The sequence below is a fragment of the Seriola lalandi genome, unplaced genomic scaffold (genome assembly GCF_002814215.2).
Source record: "Seriola lalandi dorsalis isolate HSWRI2012SDOR001 ecotype SW California unplaced genomic scaffold, Sedor1 jcf7180002054312, whole genome shotgun sequence".
In the NCBI taxonomy this organism is placed as follows: domain Eukaryota; kingdom Metazoa; phylum Chordata; class Actinopteri; order Carangiformes; family Carangidae; genus Seriola; species Seriola lalandi.
In genome coordinates, this window is record NW_019524865.1 from 392,979 (window position 1) to 401,329 (window position 8,351).

Consider the following 8,351-nt stretch of genomic DNA (forward strand, 5'->3'; position numbering starts at 1 on the left):
GCACACACACACACACACACACACATACACACAACACCACCATCACTACCACCACCACCACCCCCCTCCCCTCTTTGTTTCCTCGCTATATACGGTGTTTACGTGCGTGGAGGCCTCATGGCATTTCACATTGCAGATTCATTTCGCATTTCAGCAAACTTCCACACCAGCCTCGTCCCGGTTGTGTTTTGTGTGTGTGGTGTTATTGTTATAGGCGGGTGCTTCCCTCCACATTCCACATGTGTATGTCTGCCTGCTTGCCTGCCTGCAGCAGGGCCAGTGCGCAAATCCCTGCAAATCCAAAAGCACCGATAGTGAAACAAACCGAAATTGAGGGTATTACTCTGGTTTACATTAACGTGTGTTTTATAAACCGGCAGGCGGGCATTTGTTGCACGGCGGCGGTGTCTGTCATCGTTCCTGGAGGTTGTCAGTGGCTGGTGTGGAGGAGAGGCTGCTCCTCTTAGGCGGGGAGGACAAAGGGACAGATTAGCATGGAGCTGAGTGGAGCAGAATGGACATGGGTAGACTTCAGTTTCAGTTTGATAAAATGTTGTTGTTGTTTTTGTTTTTGTTGTTGTTGTTGTGATCTGACTCTACGGAAGCATACACAGAAGTGGACAGCACAGTATGTGGAAAAAGTTAACTTATTTTGTCCCATGCTATATTATATTCTACAGCAGCATCCATTATAGAAGGCATTATTTTTTGTTTTTATGTTCATAATTTAGACTAATTTGTGTGGATTTGCTTTAAATCTAGTCTCTCATCCAAGTATTATTTTTGTTTGAGGCTGAAGTTTAAACAAAACCTTCAGTCCTGTTTTTAAGAATGAAATTGATTATTATTTAAATCTTATTGAAATATTGGTTTGTAGCTTTTCGATTAAAAAAGCTAGATTTTATATTTGGACTTTTTCTTTGCAGTATTGTATGTAAAAACACTGAAGCTGTGTTGCTCTGTTTGTAGCGTTGCACTGGAATTACAGGGACTGTTCCAGCCTCTCTTTTTTTTTTTTTTTTTTTGTGGTGTTGACTCCGCTGAATATCATGAAAGACAATGTACCCTCGGTAGATTTGACGCAATGACAACCATGAGATCAGAGAGTTGTTGTGTTATCCTTTTGAAGAACACATTGAGCGCTGTGATTATGTTGCACTATTTGTATGTTTGCTTGTTTCTGCCTCGTTTTAGCGCGTTGTGATTTTTTTTTTTTTTACAGGGTTGCTGCTCTCCTACATTGTGAGTAAACACACATGCTACAACCTGCAATAACATGATTCACTGACCACTTACCTCCCACTGCTGCTGGGCCAAAACCTTGTGCATGGTTTCATATTGGCAGCTCAGAGGGATACAGTACATTAGGCGCTGGATCCATTGAGGCGACGTACAGTTCATCACAGTTCTGTGAGTCCGGAAAAAGCTGGAAATTGAGAGGTTTTTGTAATGAAAAGGACAATAACTGTGTCACTTTGCTGTGTTGATTCCTTCATCTAAAGGTACCCTCCACCCACCTATTACCTCAGTGGGATACAAAGGGCCCTTTTCTGTAATGAGGTGCTTAGTGGAGCACATTGTGCTCAGGAGGTTTGTATTCTGCTGAGTTACAGGCAGGTTGTAAAATGATAACAGATGCATGGGGGCCTCAAGGTGCAGCACACTATTTTGAAACATAAGCGAATTCCAAGCAATATGGATTACTTGTGTGCATTTGTGCGCGTGTACACACTCTCTCACTTTCACACATTTGCACCAACAGGTCTGCACACTCACAGACTTTGCTGCCATGAGTTAAAATTTTCCAGTGTCTTTGTTGAGTTCATGGGGTTTAAAGTCAGAGCTGCTTCTTATTTGCTTTTGCAAAAAGTGATGTTTGCAGTGACGTCTCATTACAACGCAGATCCAACAATTGTTAGACTGTTAAGACTGTTTCCTTCATCCTACTTGTTGAAAGTGATCTTAGGAAGCAGACATTTAAAATGAGACGTGTTGTCATACACAAGGCGAGTCTTTACCCTGATGTAGATAGAGAGTTTAGGTTTTGTAAAATGTGGTTTTATCAAAACCTGATGGAGCAGCGAGAGTAGGAGAATATTTTTGTTTATGATCCTTGATGATGTTGATTATTTCAATTAGGAGGCTAATAGGACTGCCACTAACAATTATTTTCACTACAGATTATTTAAAGTCAATAAATTGATTATTTGCTTGGTCTGTAGAAATAGCTTCTTCTTTTTTTTTTTGTCCAAAAAAAATCTGTTTACTATTGCATAAGATAAAATGAAGCAGCAATTTCAGAAGTTAAACCAGAGAATCAAATCGACTGAGAAATTGGTAATGGAGAAAACATGTTTTTTTTTTCTCTCTCCACTACCCATTTCCTCTTAAAAGTAATGCAAAAATGTTATAGCAATCCAATATAACCATAAAGCATTTCTTCTTAGTGACTTACATTGACTACAAACGGCCTAATCTACAGTGTTTAGCGATATCACAAGGTCATTGCTACTGGTCAGTCTCTCCCTTAAGCAGCAGGTGTAGGATTTGGGTGCGGAGTGTGCACAACCTTTCCATGAGACATAGAATACAGTTTTGACAATTGTATTGATGGGAACATGCTAGATTTGAGCAGATAGATGACAAGGTATGTTGTTGTCAGGCAGTGATTTATTTATATCTGGCAAACTGTGATGCTGGTGTGGCTCGGCCGTGTCCTGAGTCAACACTGTAGTTGGGAGTTTTCAAAGTTCAGACAATATTTGGCTACTGATTCCAGTTTAGTCTGTGATGATCATCTCAGATTTAGATGATCCCTTGTAACAATACGTTGTCACAGATAGAGGCTCAGGCTTAGCTGAAGGATGTTTTAAAACAACTGGTAATGTTAAGGGATACCCAGACCAAGTTTTCTTGGCTCCAATCCCGATCTTAATTCTTTAATATTGAGCATCTCGGATACTGCGTCCGATCTGATACTTGTATTAACCCAAATGTTGGTTAAATATGTGTCTGACACATTGAAATAACAGCTACTAAATCTGAAAGACTTTATTTTTCACAAGCCTCTCTCTACTTTCTCCAAGCTACAGAACTCATCTCAACAGAGAGCAATAGTATTGTCCATCTAGGATTTATTTTGTACTTCATACCCTTTTACAAAGAAGGTATAACCCACTATGTTGTACAATTACAGACTCGTAGAGATAAATTTGATGTAGCCACTCAAACAGCTTCCCACTCTGTCATGAATTTTCCCTCGTCTGTTAAACCGGCCTTCGTACTAACCAGTTTCTCTTCTACTTCTGTCAAACAAAACACATCACCCCCTGTGTGGTGGAGGTTTTTTCCCCAAGCATAGACCTACCAGACACCAGGTGCAAGCGATAGCAAAATGTCACGAACTGGTCAGAGGTCGAATCTCTGTTGTGTGGAATAACTCGGCAATAGAGAGGGGAAAAGAAACATTCTTTTTGAAATTAATCTTTTATTTTTATTTATTATTTTTAATTCCTTTATTCCTACAGCCACAGTCTCTCTCTACCCTCCTCCCTCCCTTAATGTGAATGTGCTAAACAGGGGCTAATGGATTCCTTATGAGAGGTAGTTGTGTAGCTACAACGTAAATGTAGTGAAGGCTCTGGTGTTGTGGCTGGTGTGATTAGGCCTCGTTTTGAAGCCCCTAAGGGGCTTGGCGAGTTAACGTCAATAGCGGCTCGCCTCACAGTCTAAGGTCACAGGATATAATACGAGTAGTGCTTACAGAATTTCAAGTTCTCAGGGTTCAACATCTGAATGACTTGGTGGTGGTAAAAAAAGTGGTATATAGACCCTAGAGATCACAGGGTTCGCGCAACGTGTTGTGGTCTAGGGTAGGTTTACGTGACGCGAATACTGACGGGATTGGTTAATGGTGTGCCCATGAAGATGGAGTGTACTACCCCGGCATTGTTGCATGGCGTTTTAGGCAGTTTATTTCTTATTCAAATGTTTTTCTTCAATATTATTATTTTTATTTCATGTAGTTTTAAAGAATGCGTGATGGGATGGGTTGAAAATGGGATAAACCTGTGTGTTGTATTTATGCACTTTGGCTTTGAACAATATATTTAACACACACAGTAATTCTAGGGTTTCATTAATCCATGCAATGCACCTGAGGATAGTGAAACTTCAAATACACGGATTTCTTATTTCCCTACTCCTTCCCATAATCAATTCAACCAAATCTATACAAATTGAATTGGCTGTAAGTCTGCTGAATATTTGCCATGGCGACGAAGCTGTCCCTTCAGGCACAGATCTAAAACCAGTTAGCCGTTCATATAGTGTTCATCAGCATCCATTTGACCTGTCAGACTGACTTAAGATAAAGCGTAGGCCCACTTCTCTTTCAGCAGGGCCACGCGGGGCTTAACGTGGTCCAAGAACGGCTTAAATGCTTAACAAGAGACTAAAATCACCGTCAGTCTGACTTTTGCGGAGGTAACTCGAGACGGCAAATCTGAGCTTGGCAACATACTGAATGCCAAGCGCTAAATTGATAAAATAAAGCTGCATGACACCTCTGTAAACACAGGTAAGATGCTATAGACAGCATGTTTGAAGTGACCAAGCAAAGACTGGAGCAGATGTGTGGGTTTGTCATGCAGTGTAGGACACTGTGCCCCACATCACCAGCTCCCTTGCCACCCCTGATGCTAGGCAAATTACTCTTTCAGAAGTTCATTATTTGCATCACATTTTGTGCTTTGAATACTGATGAGGCTGAAATATAATGACATGTATGTTAGTTATTTAAATTTAAATATTCTTCAGTGGTCCAGGAGAAGTGAAAAAGAAAAAAATATATATATAGATGATTGAAATGTTCTGTAGAAGTCAGGAAAGTTTGTCACCTTATGTCTCCCAGTGAGAGAAATCCAATTAGAAGTGTGTTCACAGGTTGGAAACAACCCGGTCGCATTTTATTCACCCAGTTTGTGCTGTATGACATGATGGAATAGCCGTGGCCTTGAGTTTTGACTGTAACGAAAACAAGCAGAAACCCCAGCATTTTCTCATGTCACACAGACACGGGCTTTTTTTAACAAGAAGCAATCAAAGTCTGCCCGTGTTTCCTAAAATGCTCTGCTCATTCATCGACTTTGATTTGGCTTAATTGGAATCAGACTACCAAACTCCAGGCTAAAGATATTTCCTTAAGCAGCCAAAAGTCTATTATAACCATCACTGCCTTCTGTGTGGATAAATGGACTCAGTTTCCATTGATTTAAACTGGGGCTTTTTAATTAGACTGATGTGAGACTTAAGTTGAATGTGTTTTACTGCCACACTAAAAGCACGGCTTGCTCATTAGTGCAGCCACTCATTAAACCTTGAAGAGTGTGTGTGTGTGTGTGTACTTGTACTTCAATCTTTGTGAGGACCAGTTTGAGTTATAGACCTTGGGGAGTGGGGACATTTTGGCTGGTCGTCACGACTTCAAATGTCTGTTTGAGGGTTAAGACTTAGTTTTAGGATTCAGGTTAGAGATAGGTTTAAGTTAGGGTTAGAGTTGGGCATTTAGTTCTGATGGTTAAGGTTTAAGGATGAGGGGCTGGGGAATGCATTGTGTCAATGAGTGTCCTCAGAAAGATAGAAGTATAAAGTGTGTGTGGATATGTGTGAACCCCCTATATTGCTGTTGAGAAGAGCCTCCATCATGCCAAACAAAGCGGGAAAAATACCACGTTGGCGTTCTGGAAGGCGTGAAGTAACATGAACGGTGTCGCCGTCTGTCCCACCATGCCCGCTCTCCCCCTTTTTTTTTTTTTTTTTTATTACAAAGATGTCGATTCGGCTTACCTGCGCTTCCGGTTTAAAGGTGCATGCTCTGTCTGACTCAAACAGCTGATCTGCAGAGTAATACGGTTCTTCAACGGTTCCCAAACTGTAACTTCAAGTCCAGCACGAGAGGTGGGGCCTGTGTGATTCGGTGACTCCATCTGATCTGCATTTTGTAACAATATGAGATGACATGTAATCTTTTATGATTAGATGATGATAAGTAACGATAAGTCCGGATGGAGCTGTAGCATTTTGACACTTAGATTGTCTCATAGTTTGGAGAGCACATACATTCATTTCAAAGAAATGTGCCCAGGGAAAAAGTTCCAGCACGAAACTCCCACTAAAACCACAAATTGGTTTCAAACCAAAACGAAACCAAAATGTTTGTTTGTATGTGGATCTGACGAGGAAGATACATGTTGTTAATTTGGGAGCTTTATTTTCAGACTTTGGAGAGAGACAGGCGAGCGGTTTCCTCGTTTCCACACACTTCAAAAAATAGGAAATAACATCATCTTGTGACATCACGTGTCATCCTTTTTTAATATTATTCTCCAAAAAGGGGGGTTCTAGCGTTTCTGGATATTTCAGGGTATTGCCACAGAGCGAGGAGGAAACATTTGCAAATGAGATTCAGCTTCTGTCTCCTTCTTGCTCACTCTTTCTGTGTCTGTCTGTTGAGGCCCAGTGTAAGGGGCTTTCAGTGAGCTGCTAACCCTCCTTCCCAACCTTTTTTTTTTTTTTTTCCTCTCCATTCCTCATTTTCTCTTTCCTGATGCTACTGTAGCACAGAGAGGGAGAGACAAGCCCACTGAGGGGGATTGGTTGTAACTCAACAGGCCCCCCACAGCAGGCTCCACCCCTCTCATCCTGTTTGTGGGACAATTAGTCATCCAAAAGTGTTGCGGATGACCAGGCACCCGGCTACACACACACACACACACACATATACACTGACACACTAAATGTGGTTTACGTCAATAGTTTTTATTACTATTGGTGTAAATATATCATGCCTCTCTTGTCTTTCTCTCATGTCTTCTCTCTGCCTGCATCTTTTTGACACGTGTACACACACACACACACACACACACACACACACACACATACACACATACATACACATACACACACACACACACACACACATCCACACCCAGGCCAAAGCCTACACGACAGGACAAAGCATGTTTTTGGCTCAGAGCTATAACACTTTCCCTCTTGCTCCCTCTCTCTTTCACACACACACACACACACACACACACACACACACACACACTCTCGTGTATATTGTTAGCATGTGATGTTTTGATCTACGTAGACTAACAATAGTCCGACAATATTAATGTGGCTTTATATGAAATCTGAATACAAACATGAAGAATCCCCTTTTCACCATGTAATCACAGGTGTTATTGTTACTGTGAAAATACTTTTTTACGGTCTGTTTCCAGAAGTCTTTACTGACTTTACTGAGCACAGCAGGACTTCTTGTCCCTCAACACATCCACTAACAGGGACCCAGACTAACTGGGAGCACCAGCACCAGTACTTGAACTTGAAATCAGTCATGTCCTCATTGTGCAAACTCCTTGGCACTTTAAAACACTCAAAACTACTTTAACCAAACTGTGGCAGATCTGTTAACAACCTCTCATATTTTTACTCATACTGTTCATTTGTATTTGTTTCATCATGTACTGTAGACAAATTAGTTTTGACAGCTTTATGTCTGGTTTTGGATTTATAATTGGTCTTAAAGTCGGTAGAATTACAAATTGGCTTCCTGAAACCTGGTTTGGTTATCCTCCCTGGAAATCTGATAAAAATAGAAATTGAGACGGAAAGACTTACTTAAGGCTAAGTAAGTATTCTTATGGCTCTATCTATCACTGTTCATCATCTCAAAAAACCCCAAAAAACAACTAATTTATAAATCAAACCCACTTATCACAGATTCTGAAGTCGTGCAAATAAAATAATGCTTCATATCACAGATTTGACATTCTTGATGTCTTGGTATCATTGATTAATTCATTGTGTCGTGACGAAGCCTTAAAGGAGGGATTAAAATTTCCAGTCAGTCTGCAATTGTGAACAATTGTGTGTGTGATAATATCAGATGATTGTTGTGAGTCTGAAAGGACTTCAGGGGAAATTAGATGGGAATGTAGCGTTCAAGAGGTTAAAGTCGCAATGCATTCATTTAAAATAGGTTTAATTAAAAAAAATTTTTTGTTACTTTTTTTTTGTTTAATGATAAAAATTAATTTGTACCTCAGTAGTTCCTCTCGTTCTCTTTACCTTCTCTCTCTTGTCTCCTTTCGCACCTCCTTTGCTCGTCTTGCACTTGTCTGTCTAGTCGGGCCTTAAACCCAAGCAGTATATATGTGTGTGTGTGTGTGTGTGTGTGTTTGGGGGCTGCATGATTATTAAAACAGAGTCCAAACTCCTGCTCCTCCTTTTGGTTAATGTGTCATCATGCCCTCCTCCTGAGCGTCAGTACCCCACCCCCCCCA

General features: G+C 40.7%; 1 protein-coding gene across 2 annotated transcripts in view; it reads left to right on the plus strand.

Annotated features, from left to right (window-relative positions):
• The window catches only part of LOC111655257 (vitamin D3 receptor A), a 65,334-nt gene that overhangs the window by 1,474 nt on the left and 55,509 nt on the right, over window positions 1-8,351 (plus strand). The gene's annotated exons all lie outside the window — the stretch shown is intronic.